Here is a 16,073-nt window from a genome sequence, read left to right as displayed (position 1 = left end):
AGGAGCAGGCACCTGCCCAGGACGGGGGTATTCCCTCAGGCAGGGTGCGCTCTGGATGCCAGAAGGTAAGGCCAAGCAGGGGACGTGCAAGCAGAGGCGGAGAAGCGGGGGCCGGGTACACACAGGGGGGCTGCCGGGGTCGGGGTCGAAGGGAGGCGGGGACAGCACGGGCGGGAGCAGGGGCCGGGGACCTGCAGGCCCGGGGGCGGGGGGGGGGGGTTGGGGGAGGGGTCGGGGCCGGGGGCGGGGGGAGGGGGGACAGCACCGGCGGGAGCAAGGACCTGGGGGACCTGCAGGCCTGGGGGGGCGGGGGCGGGGGCGGGGGGGAGGGGGACAGCACGGGCGGGAGCAAGGACCTGGGGGACCTGCAGGCCCGGGGGGTCGGGGGCAGGGGCGGGGGCGGGGGGACGGGGGACAGCACGGGCCGGAGCAAGGACCCGGGGGACCTGCAGGCCCGCCCGCCAGGGCGCGTCTTAGGCTGCGCGCGGGGTCACCGGTGCGAGTGATGTGGGATCGGGAAAGGAGGGCAAGCGGGGCGCAGCGTGCGCGGCACGAACGCAGCTTCCGAAAAGGCACGGGAGCAAGAAGACCCTCGGCGCACAGAGGCCTGCGCTGCGCAGAGTGAGGCGCGCGGGTGGGCGCACAGATGCCCCGCGGGAGGCCGTGGCACCCGCGGAAGGCTCGGAGGAGCGTGTGCAGCAGGTGTTTCGTGCAGCCGTGCGCGGGGTTACCAGTTGTGTGCACTTACACGGACGGGCTTGGAGAAGTGACTTAATAAAGACAATCAATACGAGAGTGAGGTCCGTCACGTCCTTTCACGCGGAGAAGGCAGAGGAGCGGGAGGAGCGAGCGATGGGAGGAGGGAGGAGGGAGCACCGCGCGGGAGCCGCCTGCGCGTGAGCTGAGGCTTCGTGTGCAACCCGTGGGATGTGTCACGGGGAAAGCCCACCTCGGGGATCGCACTGGGAGGGACAAAAGTAGTCTGTTGTTCTGGAGGTACTCGTAAGGGTTGACTTAGGTACTTGAGAGAGAGAGAGAGAGAAGTCACACGGGGGGGGACGGGGGAGGGGGAGGGGGGAGGATCCCAAGCAGGCTGTGCGCGTGCGCAGAGCTCGGTCCCCGCGGGGCTCGCGACGGCCCAGGCCCCCGGTGGCCCCTCCGGAAGCCTCCCGTCCACAGCACGGAGTCCTGCGCCGCCGCTGGCAAGGCGGTGAGACCCGGCCGAGGCCCCGGGGGGGGGGGGGGGGGGGGGCAGAGAGCGAGGGGGGCGCGGAAGGCCCCTGCCCGAGGTCTGGAGGCGGCTGAGCGCCTCCGGGGTAGCCCCTGCCACCTCGGTGCTCGCACCTGCCTCACGCTGCAGACCTGCTAATACGAAATCAAGATCAACGCATTGATCAAGACGAATCCAAACATCGTCTTTCTGTAGATTAAAGCTTTTATTTTTTTCTAAAGATTTTTTTTTTTTATTTATTTGAGAGCGAGAGAGATTGAGAGAGCACCAGCGGTGGGAATGGAAGACGGAGGGGAGAAGCAGAGTCCCGCTGAGCGCGGAGCCCCACGTGGGGCTCGACCCCAGGACCCTGAGACTGACCTGAGCCAGAGGCAGATGCTTAGCCCGCGGAGCCACCCAGGAGCCCTCGTATACGAAAGCTTTTAAAGAAAACTTAATGATTACTCCAAAAATAAACTATGTTAAAAATATGAAAGAATTTCTTAGAGATGGTATGTAGGCGCATAGGGTATTTATTTCTACAGCACATATGAATCTCTGGAGAAAGCTCTGCTTTTTAAGACCATAGGAAATTAGAGGAAGCCAGAGAGAGAGAGAGACAGAGAGGGAGGGAGAGAAACTCTTAAAAGGCACAACGTGTTGGTTCGCATCAGCATTTCAGGCATCGCTTAACAATCTGTTGAAAATGCAACTTGAACTAAACAACAAGCGGGCACATTTTACTCGCTTTCCAAGAGCGACAGGTGCAAAGAAGCTTGAGGAAAAAGCATTCATTATGGCAAAGGTTAAAATTAGGTACTTAAAAATCGTCATCTAATTTAGGTCATTTATCATTCTCCTCAAAGCCCCTTTTGTCCGACTGAATACTGAAGCACTCAGCTTACTATTAGCTCATCACAGCTGCTGCAGCATCACTCAAAGCAGATGTTCCGCAGACAGAGAGAGCCCCACTAATTTGAACAGAAACACGGTGACTGCAAGTCACTTCTTGGCAGGCCCAGCAGTGACTGTGAATATACCATGCAGGTGCAACTGTACGTGGTGAATTGTAGGATAAATGCTTTGGGAAAGAGAAAAGTGATATTGGTGAGAGATCCCTGAAAGGCTCTTGTTCCTGATGGATTAGAAATCTGGAGCCTGTGGACGGTGGTCTGCTGTGATGTGACTCAAACTATCCCTACCCTATGGAAAGGGGGAACAGACACTAAAATGGTGGGGCTAATTATCCCGTACCCTTGCAATCATTTTCCAAATCGATTTGCACTTGGAAGTAAAATATTGACATTTCTTTCACTTAAATCAAGAATCCTCATAGTAACATCTTGCCGATTTTTGCCCCTCCTGACCGCCGGGTCGGTATTTATATTTCTATATGTTTAGGTATATTTACAAGCATACGTAAAGATTAGAAGAAACCTGAAAAACCCAGAAATATTGGACACATACCGTGAATTCCTTATCTGATTCCTTATTATTGTAATTCACAGCATGACATTTCTGTGGAAATGAAAATGGTCCTTCTGCTTACAAAAACCAGGTAGAGAAATTTGTGACAAGTGGCTAAGTTAATTTTTGTGCTCGGAAGACAACTAAATGTAGTTGAGTTAAATGGGAGGGAAAGCCTTGATTAATTATAAAAAGTTTTAAAAATATGAATTGCAACCATTAGATTTTAATTTCTTATCAAATCACTGTCCTTGATATATATATATAATGTACATATTCATTTACATATATTTATCAGCATATATGCATATGTATAATGCATTTTAATTTACAAAAATATATTCCTAAAGAACATGTATGATATTTTAAAAAGTTTATATGACAATAAAACCTTTGGCATCATACCAGTTTCCCAGGGCCACTGTAAAAAATTACGATGAATTGGGTGGCTTACAATGGCAGGAATTAACCGCCTCACAGCTCCGGAGACAACATGCCCTCCAACGTCACTAGGGGAACATCCCTTCTTGCTGCTTCTGGCTTCTGGGGGCTCCCCGTGTTCTTTGGCTCAGGGCGGCATCAATCCAATCTCTGCCCTCATTGTCACACGATCTTCTCTGATTTCTCCCTCTGTCTTCTCCTCCTGTGTCTCTTGGAAGAACACGTAATCTTGAATTTAGAGCCCGTGTAGGTAATCCAGTGTGACCTCCTCCCAAGGTACTTAATTGCACCTATAGAAGTCTGTTTTCCACATACGGTCATGTCTTTATGGGTCTGGGGGTTAGTTACGGACCAAACTTTGGGGGAGCTGCCATCCAACTCACAACAGACATTATAGATGGAAACAGATACCTTACGCGGTGCTATTCGAACTCCAGTTCTCAGACGGCTACCGAGTTGGTCCACTGTCTGCTGTTGGTCCACAAAAAGACAAGGAACTCACTCGCACCAGGATGTCAAGCAACTTCATTACAAAGCACCACATTGGGTTCGGCTAACGTTTTAGGGGGAAAGAGTTTTTGATAACAGAAATGGTACATTGATTGGTTTTCTAGAACAAGCTCCTTATTGCATCACGGACCAGCACTTTCCGAGTAGTAGAGCTTTAAAATATGTTGGCGCAATTGATACTACGTGGCCATGTCAAGTGTAGTCTTATTGGACTGTGAGTCTCATATGGTAGTGATGGAAAACTTCTGCTGGTTGGGGTTGGGGTCATTACATAAGATACCTGGTCATTGTGGAAATTGCTGATTTATGGGTGCTAAGTAGGCTCGGACCAGGTGGCATGGAGCAACGTGATGCCATTTAAACGAAGAAAAACGAGCATCTCTAAGTGTTTGGAAACATCGTTGCCTAACCATCCATGGACTTGTTCCGCCTTTGTTTCCTGTTTCATATTACTTCTCACAGAATCCTAAGTACAATGTGCAATACAGTATATAAAGTTGTTTTTATTGTCATTAAATGGAACATGTGCTGTCAAAATCACAGCCACTGGATTTTTACCTCACCTATAAAACTGACGTCATCATCTCCAAGGTGTCATTTGCGAGCTCCATCTGCAAGCCTGTTCAAATCCATGGATGTCTCTGTTGGCTAAGAAAATTCGATTTGTCCTCCATTGTGTGCAAGGCAGCGCAACTCCTCCTCTGGCTTATCTTGAAGTACAGCATGTTTCTTCGAACTTTCAAGCTAAGATAACCATCAGAAACTGCAGTAATATTTCTTCATGCAACACCATATTCACTTTTCTCTATTGATCATCATTTTTGCTCTTTAGAGATCCGCTGCTTTTGGTAACCAGAGTGACTCAGGGATGTGTCTCTAGTCAACTGGTTCTTAGGCCACATTCATTTTTGTTGTGTATTTCTGTGTTCATCCTATTACATATTGTTTTCATTTCCAAAGTTAGGAGCATAAAATCATATTTCCTAAGGATAAAAAAGGCCTAAATCAATTTCCCTAAAGTACATTCTGAAAGCAGCACTGAGTGTGGCATTCACCTTCATTAGCCATTGAACTTGAATTTGTTGAACTGGGGAAGTTAAGATGTTAATGTCAGACTAAATCACAAAACTAAAGTCTTGGGTCATCACGGTCCATTCAGAATTGTCACTTGAGTATACAGTATATAGAACGACCCTGTAAAAATCCCAACATATTTTGAAAATAATTTCTTTTTTTCCCCCTCTGTCCCTAGGGAACAGTTTTAAGCAAAGCATTTCCATATGGAAGGAGTGAGGGGATTTAGCGGGCTGTACAGCATCACTCATGAATAGTATTTAAGTCTCGAGAGCATAACTGGGTTTGAAGATTAGGGTATATAAAAGCATTTCATTCCCTAGTATGTTCATATACTGTCAGGGCAGGAAACTCCACAAACACAATATAAACAACCCCAAAAGCCGTGTAATCAAGCCTGCCATCACACCATCTCGTTGGACCTGGAGGCTCCCACTGTAATAGTAAAAACGAAAACAATACAGTAGCTTCCGGGTCACTTGTTCTTGTGAAAGTAAGGTTGGAATATGCATTTAGACATTAGCATTTTCACACACTGGAAGGAATAATCGGGCAAAGATGATCATTTTTAGACTTAGTGATTTAATAATCGTTTCTAGATTATTGACCTCAGAATTTCCCTTTCCATGGCTTTCTATGAACTTGAAGGGAGGCAGTTGCTCTCAGGCCTGAGTGCATTAGGGGGTGAAAGAGCTGGCAACCTTTAACAACGTCAGATGCCCAGGTCCCGTGCTGACCTAAGATTCTGATTCATTTGGTTTAACTTTTCAAAGTTAATTCACTTTTTTTTCAAAGGTGAATTAAATGTGCCAGAATTTGGACAAGAAGACTTGTTCAAAGGCAACGATTATCAAATTCTGGTATATAAGAATCATATGGGAGTTTAATAAATGTATATTCTGGTGCTAACCTTCCAGAAATTTCGATAGAGTATGTCTCAGTCAAGATCCCATAATCACATTTTTGAAAGCATCCCAGGGGATCCTATACCCATGGTCCATGTGCTATGTTAGTTGAGCACGAATTAAGCAGAGTCCTGAGGGAGATGTCCTACCCACTCGAGTACTGCTTCATACAACATTGATCTTGCAGGGAGTTTAACTACCGTGGCTTATATAATCACATTCATGCTCAGTTTCCATTTATGATTGGGAAACATACAAAAATTCCAACTTTATAAATGGAAAAAAAAAAAAACAGGCCACAGAATGTTGAACTGGCTTCACTAATTCTATAAAAGAGACATATCACACCCAGATTAATTCTGGTTGATTGTTTTGTCAGTCTCCCCGGATAATCTCAGATTATCTACATGGCATCCAAATACAGTCACAATGGTCTTGCTCTGGGATCAAATACATTATTTTAAGGCAAAACAATACCAGAAGATATGTCAACATAGAAACTTCATACCTAAAAGGCAGTATAGTCTAGGGGACAAGATCAGGGGCTTGGGAGCCAGAGTGTAGGGTGTGTGTAGACACTGGCGCTGCCGCTAGCCAGCTGTGTGACTCTAGGTAACTTATTTAATTTCTCTGTGCCTCGGTTTCCTCAATTGTCACATAAGGGTAATTCCTATCTCAACGTTTTTTGCAAGGGTAAGTGGATTATTATGTGTAAACTCCTCAAACAGCATAAATAAGTGCTATGCTGACGTACTTGCCATACATAGTCGGCTTCTCCTATTGGACAGAGAGCACCAGATATTTGTAGGGACCATATTTAGATGAGGTGCTGTGACTGACATCATATGGGGAAGACCACGTTTTTGCATTTGGTAAATTTTATCAAATTTTCCATTGTATGTAACCATAGGCTACACTTAAAATACCTTTTCCTTTAATCAAATAAGTTGAGAATTCTATGGGAGGGGATTTATAATCCAAAATTTCTTTTCATTCTATTTGGCTAAGCATCTGCTCTACTCCTCCTCCATAAGAAAACAGAACAAAACCATACAGAACTTGGTTTGCAACTGTGTGGTGATATCCCAGAATGCATGCTGAGATATATATATATATATATATATATATATATATATATATGATACCTATAGATATCTATCTTATATTATATATAATATATATATATAGATCCCATGACACCAAAAGAAAAAGTAATGCTTCCAGGCCAGTTGTGAAAGTTGGAGTGCACTGACTGCAGGCTCATGAAGGGTGGGTTCTCAGAGAGAAGGCTGGGATGGGGGTACATTCTGTACCTGGTTTCTAGGAGAAGCACGAGCCCATCATTTTGGGGCACTTTTCCACGGCCAGGTCTAAAAGCCAAGCCAGCTTTGCCCAGCAGCAGGGGCCCCCACGAGCAACATCCAATGATTTTGACAAACTGTGGTGAAAGACTCTAATGACCTCGGATGGCAGCCATGGGGAGTGGGGACACTGTCACTGTAATGAGCAGTCTTGAAATGACAATAATTATGGTGCAAAGAGTCTGAGAGGAAAGGTTTTAGAGGCGAGTTTTAGGCTCACGTAATGGCCATCTCTTGCTTTTAGCAACTTCCCTGGACCACCTGATATGGTTTGTTGGCCCAGTTTCATAATTTCCCTTCTCTGATTTTCTCTTTGCTCTATGTCACTCGACTATGCACCGAATCCTTTTGAGGTGGGGAGGGGGTGCAAAGCAGGGACTAAAAATATGTAAGTGAAAAGAAATAATGTTGCAGTGCATGAAGGAATAAAATTTTGCCAATAGTATGTGGACTCGGCATTTCAGGTTACCTATGGTTTGATGGTCTCCCTTCTGATAGTGGAACACTTTCTAAAACAGGACATAGGACAAACTCTCTATTTTTTTTTTAAATTTTAATTCTCGTGCAGTCAACATATAGTGGTATATTAGTTTCAGGTGTGCAACCCGGGGATTCAGCAACTCTATACATTATTCAATGAGACAGAAAATCATTTTTTACCCATGAATAATTCTGTCTTTGCTGAGAGGAGGAATGAGTGCTGTTACCTGCTGGTCTCATAGGGTAAATGATGTATGTTATCCCCCCACCCCCCCCACACACACACAGGAAGTTGTGTTTGGGTTCAGAAATGGATTGAGTGTTTTATTTACTTTTGTTTTTGTCATCATAGTTGTTTTACGAAGCCACCAAGGATATGTAGCATGGGCTGGCTTCGGTCACCCCCTGGACAAGGAGTTGGCATAAGAAGCCAGAACTCTGGGCGTGGAGGAGCAAGCAGCTCATCCCTCAGTATTTGTGATGGTTTCTTCCAACTCACTAAAAATTCTTGCCTCTGTTGCCAAGTGTTTTGAACGTGGAAGTGTTTATAGCTTGGGTTGAGGAAAACACTAGCTGATCTAACATTACTTGTGACACTGATAAATCTCTTCTGTTACAGGACGCTCCACCCCTGAAGCGAAGGCAAACAGAAGAGGGGCGCCATGGCATCCTTAGGGTGTCATCTGTTCCTTTCCTTCTGTCCCATTTTCCCTTTGTTCTACTTCCGCCATGTGCGTTAATTCCTGGCTTCTTTTTCTTTCCTGTCTTTTGTCCAAAACACACTGTACGGACAGAAATATTTAAACCTGAATATTGTTAACAGAAAGCAGCTGTCTCACATCTTCTCGACCTGGGAAAATGAGCCTTCTTTAAAAATTGGGGGCCTCGAATTGAAGTATTGTCCAGGTTTTAACCTAAGCATGCTACATTTTAGTGACTATATCTAAAGTGTGGCCTTGCCTAGTTTTATTTGTAGAGTAAACCCAGGCCAGCAGCCCCGCCTGGGGCTCTCTGGCCGCTTGGTGGCGATGTTGTAGAGGGGATTCAACAGAGGACAGGGTAGGAAAACCTAAGGCCCTTTCCGACCCCCGAGCTCGCACTAGGATTTACCGGATCTCAGTTCGTCTTGATGACTCAGAGGGCCTGAGAGCATGGGGACTGGCCCAAATGTCCCACAGCAGAGATAGAACATGTGCCACACCATCACTTTTACATAAATAGTCGCCATACAAGATTCTCAAGGCTAGCAAAATTAAGGCAAAGTCTTTTTTCCCTTTCTTTTTTCTTCCAAACAACTAAAAATACCTGAAACGTAAAATAGATACTTAAGAAAATAAAAACAGCAACAACAAAACAGAAACCGAAAGAAACCCGAGTTCACATTGTTTGATAAAAAATATATATAATGACATACCAAGTCTTACTAAGTCTGACTTTAATTTTCCAACTACAGGTTCGTGTTGTTCAATTTTCTCCATGAATGAAATGCTGAGGCCACAGTAAACACGTTCCCCCTTAGAGATCCTATGCCTTTTAACAACATCTCTCCATCTATGTGTCTGCTATTTCGCCTGCACAAAATTCCCTGCCACCCACAATCTGCCCAGACCTCTGCAAACCTCTCGTTCTTCGGATAGCCTCCTCTGCTTGTCACCCCTTACTTACTCCTCAACAGAATGTTGCAACTGTACTTTAATCAGATGCAGGCATGTCTCTCTCCCTGGTCAGTTGTGAGTTTTTCAAGGGAAGGGACCAGTTTCATTTGCTGTTTTTGCGATTCTCGATTCTCGCACTTTCCTGCCTTCTCCCCCCACCACACTCTCTTTAAGTAACTATAATACATCGACAACAGAACGTACATTGCGTGGATATTGTGGAGATGATAAGTCCAATATGGCACCTAATTTCATAGTATTTACCATCTCATAAGAAATAAACATTTATTTATTTGGCAGTTAGGAATAACAGTAAAAGCTAAAATATACTGAGTCGTTACCATGTCATAGACACTTCTACGAATTTTACTCATACTGACTTTTTAATCTTTTTAAAAACATTTATTGATATGTAATCTACACACTACAGAGTTCTCTCGCTTAAGATGTACATGCACTTCAATGTGAAACCATCACCAAAAACTAATTTTAGATCCCTCCATCATGCCCAGAGGAAGTCCTGGACCCAGTAATAGTTACTCTTTACTCCTACCTCGCATCTTCCCTTAGTCTCTGGCAACCCCGAATCTATTTTCTATCTCTATGGATTTGCCTATTGTGAACATTTCATATAAACAGAATCATACATTCTGTGCTCTTTTTTGTCTGGTTTTCTTCAGTTAACACAACGTTTTCAAGGTTCATCCCTTTGTATGTGTCAGTACTCCATCGTATGCTATTGCCAGATGGTATCCCATTGTACGGATAGACCACATTTTGTTCTTTCATCAGTTGATAAACATTCGGGTTATTTCATAATTCATGTACAAGTTGTGTGTGTGTGTGTGTGTGTGTATAAGTGTTCATAAATTTCATATGTACATACCTAAGGAGGCAAATACTGGGTTACATAGCAACTTTATGTATAAAGTTGGTCAGACTTTATGTATAAAGTGTGGCCAATTGTTTTTCAGAGCTGTGTTATTGTTTATATCCCCACTAGTAATGTATGAAAGTTCCCATTTCTCCACATTCTTGCCAACACCTGTTATTGTATTTTTTTTATGATAGTCATCTTAATGGTGTGAACTGGTATCTCATCACAAGTTTGATTTACATTTCCCTAATGATTGATAATGTTGAGCATCCTTTTTACGTGTTACTGGCTATTTATATATCTTCTTTGGAGAAGAAAGATATATTAAAACCCTTAACATGTTAATCTTGATTTTAATCCATGAATTTGATGCAATTATTATACTCATTTTATGGATGAGGACGTAGAGGTCAGGCAAAGCCTAGGGACAAACAGCTGGATTGCATCTAAGGTGCTCTGATTCCAGGGTGCATACTGCTAATGACTGTCTATTGCTTCTCATTACATGTAGGTAAAAACACACATGTTGAATGTTGAAGTAACTTCTTTTTCACATGTGATAACCAATTCTTAATAATAAACCATAATCTGATATATTATTTTGAAATGTTTCTATTGATATGCCTTCTAAACTTTTTATCTAAATTATAATTATTTACTTCAGACTTACATTTTTTATATTCCCAGTTAAAGTATAAATTCTTAGAAAACACAGACTTCATTTAAGATTTCTTTTCCCCTCTGTTTTTGGTATGGTGCTGGACACATACAAAGTTTACTTACAGTAAAGACCTGACTATTAATTGATTATTTACAATGCTATTTAAGCTTGTAGATGTTTTTCAGATTTACCCCTTATTGAATTGTTTTTAGTAAAGAATGTAAACCAAAATCATCTGTGGAACTTTTTTTCTCAATGCCCGTAATTGGACTTAGTGTATCATTTTGGATCCAGTCAATTATTAAAACTTGATCTTCTTGCAAGAATTAGGGCTTGAGAAACCAACTCAAGAAAATACTGACACTTTTGCTACTGCTATTACAGGGGATTATGATGTCCTTTGTCTTTGGCCCCAGAGTCTTGTGTTTTCTGCCCGAATCCATAAAAATGTGACAAGCTAAGTTGTTACCTTACAAGTAAGATAAATCCCAGGCCCTTCACAGTTACTGATATACTTTTTTCCAGGAGAGGCTTATCAGCAACACCTCAATAAACGTTCTCATTTGATTTGAGTTTTAGTAAGACCCAGAATCATATATTGAGATTTCATGTAAAATATAAAGACTGGCTGACCCATAGTTAGTCCACTTTCTAAGTTAACATTTTCCCCAAAAAACATCTCCTATTCTGTTAACTGTAAACTGTACCATTCAGACTGTGACATCCACAATCACTATCCTTGGTATAAGCCGCTTTCACCTGCAATCCTCTCCCATAATATTTTTATTCAGCTCTAGCAACTCCTCCTTCATCCGTTAGCTTTCCCTTGGACACTATTACCTATGCTGTTTCTCTCAAGCTCTCTTCTAAGAGCTGAAATCCCACCACAAAAATCTTAAGTAATTTTGTTTTCCCCTCATCTGTTTTGGTTCCTTTGGTAGGGAGGAGTAAGGGAATTTTATAGCATTTGTTTTATACTACTTTACAGCCAGTTACTATTATGCTTTTGCCCTTTCTGTATTGTAAACTCCTTAAGAATAGTAATGCAAAAAAAAAATAGTAATGCAAGTTTTATTCATTTTGATGCCCTCTATCCCCCATAGCCTGGAATAATTACATGAATTTAATGATTAGTAAAACCCTTTATGAATGAATAAATTTTAAATATGTAATTAACATAATTATTGCACATTCACCAAGTGTGTAATATGATTTCAATATAGGCACTTTACTACTTTTTATAAGCCCAAAATACATTAGATGAGCATGGTTTGTACTTACAGAAGGAAATTGGTACATAACTAGATTATTGTCCCAGGGTTTTATTTGCCAAGTTAGGACAGTTAAAATAAAATATCAGTAAGTTTTTAATATTAGGCTAGGTGTGTATATGCAGTCTCTCAACTTGAAAGTTTCATGAATAATAAAATGGGTATTAGGAATATAAACACACCACAAATAATCAAACCAAATTATGTCCCATTAAAGACATCGCTTTAGGCTAAAACTTTAAATCAAAGACCCACAAACATTTGTGTTTTATGAATCACAACAGTTACATGAAATCAATGGTAATTCTATTCACCAGGAAACTCTGTCCAAGACATCAAAGACAAAGAATGTCTGGCTGGCTCAGTAGGTGGAGCATGCAACCCACCCTCCTAGAGTTGTGAGTTTGAGCCCCATGTTGGGTGTAGAGATTACTTAAAAAAATAAAATCTTAAAAAAAAAAAAAGACTTCAATTACAAAGTATGAAATATATAAAGGAGTTTGTAGGAAGGTGGGGTTTTTTGTGTGTGTGAATCCATGCATTCTATTATGTATCTCCACCTTTACATGAAATCTCAATTTTTTTGAATGTTGCTTAAGGTCTTAGATTAAGAACCCAAATTCATGGGTCCACCCCAAATGGGCTATATAGGGATTTAGGCAAATTCTGTAGATCAGTGGCTAAAAAATTTAGGGCTATGCTTGCTAATTTTATCATTAGATATGTATTACGCAACTCAAAACATTATTAAAGCTCATAAAAGGTTATTTTTGTTGTTGTACGGCAATGTTTATTCTTGTACAATATATTATGCGATTTTTATGTAGTATGAAAGTTTTTTCTGCACACAAGAAAATTGGTAGCAAGGAAGGTGATTTAGAAATGCATTGGGTATTAAGACATTTTAGCTCATTTTTGCTTTTATTTCCTTTGCCTGTGGTGATATGTCTAGTAAGAAGTTGCTATGGCCAAGGTCAAAGAGGTTTCTCTTCCAGGATTTTGACCATTTCCTGACTCATATTAAGATCTTTATTCATTTTGAATTAATTTTTGTGTATAGTGTTAGAAAGTCCAGTTTCATTCTTTTTCTGTTCAGTTTTCCCAACACCTTTTGTTGAAGACACTGTCTTTTTTCCAATGGTTATTTTTTCCTGATTTGCCAAAGACTAGTTGGCAGTACAGTTGTGGGTCCATTTCTGGGTTCTCTATTCTGTTCCATTGATTCATGTGTCTGTTTTTATGCCAGTACCATACTGTCTTGATGATCACAGATTTGTAATACAGCTTGAAATCCAGAATCATGATCCTTCAGTTCTGTTTTCCTTTTTTCAGAATTACTTTGGCCATTTGAGGTCTTTTGTGGTTCCATACAAGCTTTATCAAGTAAAAATCTTCTGCACAGCAAATGAAACAATCAACAGAGCCAAAAGGTATCTAGCCTATGTAATGGGAGAAGATATTTGCAAATGATATATTTGATAAAGGATTAGTATCCAAAATCTACAAAGAACTTATAACACTCAACATCCAATAAATAAATAATCCAGTTAAGAAATGAGCAGAAGGCCTTTCGGCCGGAACCACCATCTTCCAGTAATTCGCCAAAATGACCAACACAAAGGGAAAGAGGAGAGGTACCCGCTATATGTTCTCTAGGCCTTTTAGAAAACATGGAGTTGTTCCTTTGGCCACATACATGCGAATCTATAAGAAAGGTGATATTGTGGACATTCAAGGGAATGGGCACTGTTCAAAAAGGAATGCCCCACAAATGTTACCATGGCAAAACTGGAAGGGTCTACAATGTTACTCAGCATGCTGTTGGCATTGTTGTAAACAAACAAGTTAAGGGCAAGATTCTTGCCAAGACAATTAATGTCCACATTGAGCATATTACACACTCAAAGAGCCGAGATAGCTTCCTGAAGCGTGTGAAGGAAAATGATCAGAAAAAGAAGGAAGCCAAAGAGAAAGGTACTTGGGTCCAACTGAAGTGCCAGCCTGCCCCACCCAGAGAAGCACACTTTGTGAGAACCAATGGAAAGGAGCCTGAACTGCTGGAACCCATTCCCTATGAATTCATGGCATGATAACTGTAAAGAAAATAAAAGACCTCAGGATTGTAAAAGTGTTTCTCTTAATTGAGTAGGAGTGTGGTTGGTGTCCTTTCACTTAAAAAAAATATTTAAAGCAAAAAAAAAGAAAAAGAAATGAGCAGAAGACATGAATAGACCATTCTCCACAAAAGACATTCAGATGACTAACAGACACATGAAAAGATGGTCAACATCACCCATCATCAGGGGAATACAAATCAAAACTATGATGAGATATCACCTCACACCTGTCAGAATGGCTAAAATTAACAACAGAGAAAACAAGTGTTGATGAGGATGTAGAGAAAGGGGAACCCTCTCACACTGTTGGTGAGACTGCAAACTGATACAACCCCTGTGAAAAACAGTATGGAATTTCCTCAAAAAGTTAAAAATAGAGCTACCCTATGATCCAGCAATTGCACTACTAGGTATTGACCCAAAGAATACAAAAATACAGATTCAAAGGGGGTAGTTGCACCCTAATGTTTACGGCAGCATTATCAACAGTAGCCAAATTATGGAGAGAGCCCAAATGTCCATCAACTAATGAATGGATAAAGAAGATGTGAGAGATAGATAGATAGAAAAAAAAAGATAGATAGATAGATAGATAGATAGATAGATAGATATAGATATATAGATATTACTCAACCATAAAAAGAATGAAATTTTGCCATTTGCAATGACATGGATGGAGCTAGAGTGTATTATGCTGAGGGAAATAAGTCAGAGAAAGACAAATATCATATGATCTCACTTATATGTGGAATTTAAGAAAGAAAACAGAATGTAGGGAAAGGGGAAAAAGAAAAAAAAAAGAGAGAGAGGGAGGGAAACAACTGTAAGAGAGTTTTAACAAGAGAACAACCAGAGAGTTGATGGAGGGAGGTAGATGGGGAATGGGCTAGATGGTGATGGGTGTTAAAGAGGGCACTTGCTGTGATGAGCACTGGGTATTATTATATGTAAGTGATGTACCGCCAAATTCTACTCCAGAAATTAATATTGCATTGTATGTTAACTACCAAAATTCAAATAAAAATCAATTAATTAATTTAAAAATAGACATCTTGGACTTAGGCAAATATCTATAATAGAAAAAGAATTTATTTTTTCAGTGAAAATCTGAATTTAAATCTTGGCTCTGGAGGCAATATGGAATCAATGAAAGAATCATGGTATGTATTTAAATAAAAATGACTTTGGGTTCTGTGGATGATACTTTGGAGGGAGAAATGATTGTTGGTAGGGTCATAGTTTGATGACTGTTAGATGTAAAAAAAACCACTATTGCATAAATTGTGGAGAAAAAAGATTTTATTTGATTTTTTAAGAAGATTTTATTTATTTATTCATGAGAGAGAGACACACACACACAGAGGCAGAGACACAGGCAGAGGGAGAAGCAGGCTCCATACAGGGAGCCCGACATGGGACTCCATTCCGGGTCTCCAGGATCATGCCCTGGGCTGAAGGCAGCACTAAACCGCTGAGCCACCAGGGCTGCCCCCCGCCCCTTTTTTTTAAGATGAGAGAAAAGATTTTAAAAATCTATGAGAAGAAGTTTTTAAACAAGTAAAAAAAAATGATTCTCTGGTTCTAGGTTTTCACAATTGGATAGGTAGAGTTACCATAATGCAAACCACAAGTTTGCAAATAGCAACATTTAATTAGAAAGAGGAACATTAATAAATCATTATCTTTGTGAAAGGAGAGCATGGGAGAGAAGGCAGGATGGGAATATTTCTCTATTATGTTTTATATAATATTGACTTTGAAATAATAAACCATTCTAAATATTCAAAAAGTAAAATGGAATTAGAAAGGAAAATTCAATGGAAGAAATTTCCTAAAAGTAGAAAGCCAACTGGAAAATGTGTTTTTCAAGTTGCTGACATACTGCATGGAGAAAATAACTACTTCTGATGCTTTTCAGAATTTAGATTGGGAATCTCATACTTAATAGAGTCTATTCTAAAAATTAAAGCAGCCTAAGACTCATTGTAGGTTGCAATATTGATATTTTTATTTGAAAATTTTGTGTGTGTGCTGAGAAAAAAGC

General features: G+C 41.1%; 1 pseudogene; it reads left to right on the top strand.

The window, feature by feature from the left end:
- Nucleotides 1-13,481: 13,481 nt before the first annotated feature.
- Nucleotides 13,482-14,058, top strand: LOC112641424 (60S ribosomal protein L21-like; annotated as a pseudogene).
- Nucleotides 14,059-16,073: the final 2,015 nt, after the last annotated feature.

Source organism: Canis lupus, chromosome 33, assembly GCF_003254725.2.
Source record: "Canis lupus dingo isolate Sandy chromosome 33, ASM325472v2, whole genome shotgun sequence".
Lineage (NCBI taxonomy): Eukaryota > Metazoa > Chordata > Mammalia > Carnivora > Canidae > Canis > Canis lupus.
This window is presented reverse-complemented; position numbering and strand designations above follow the sequence as displayed.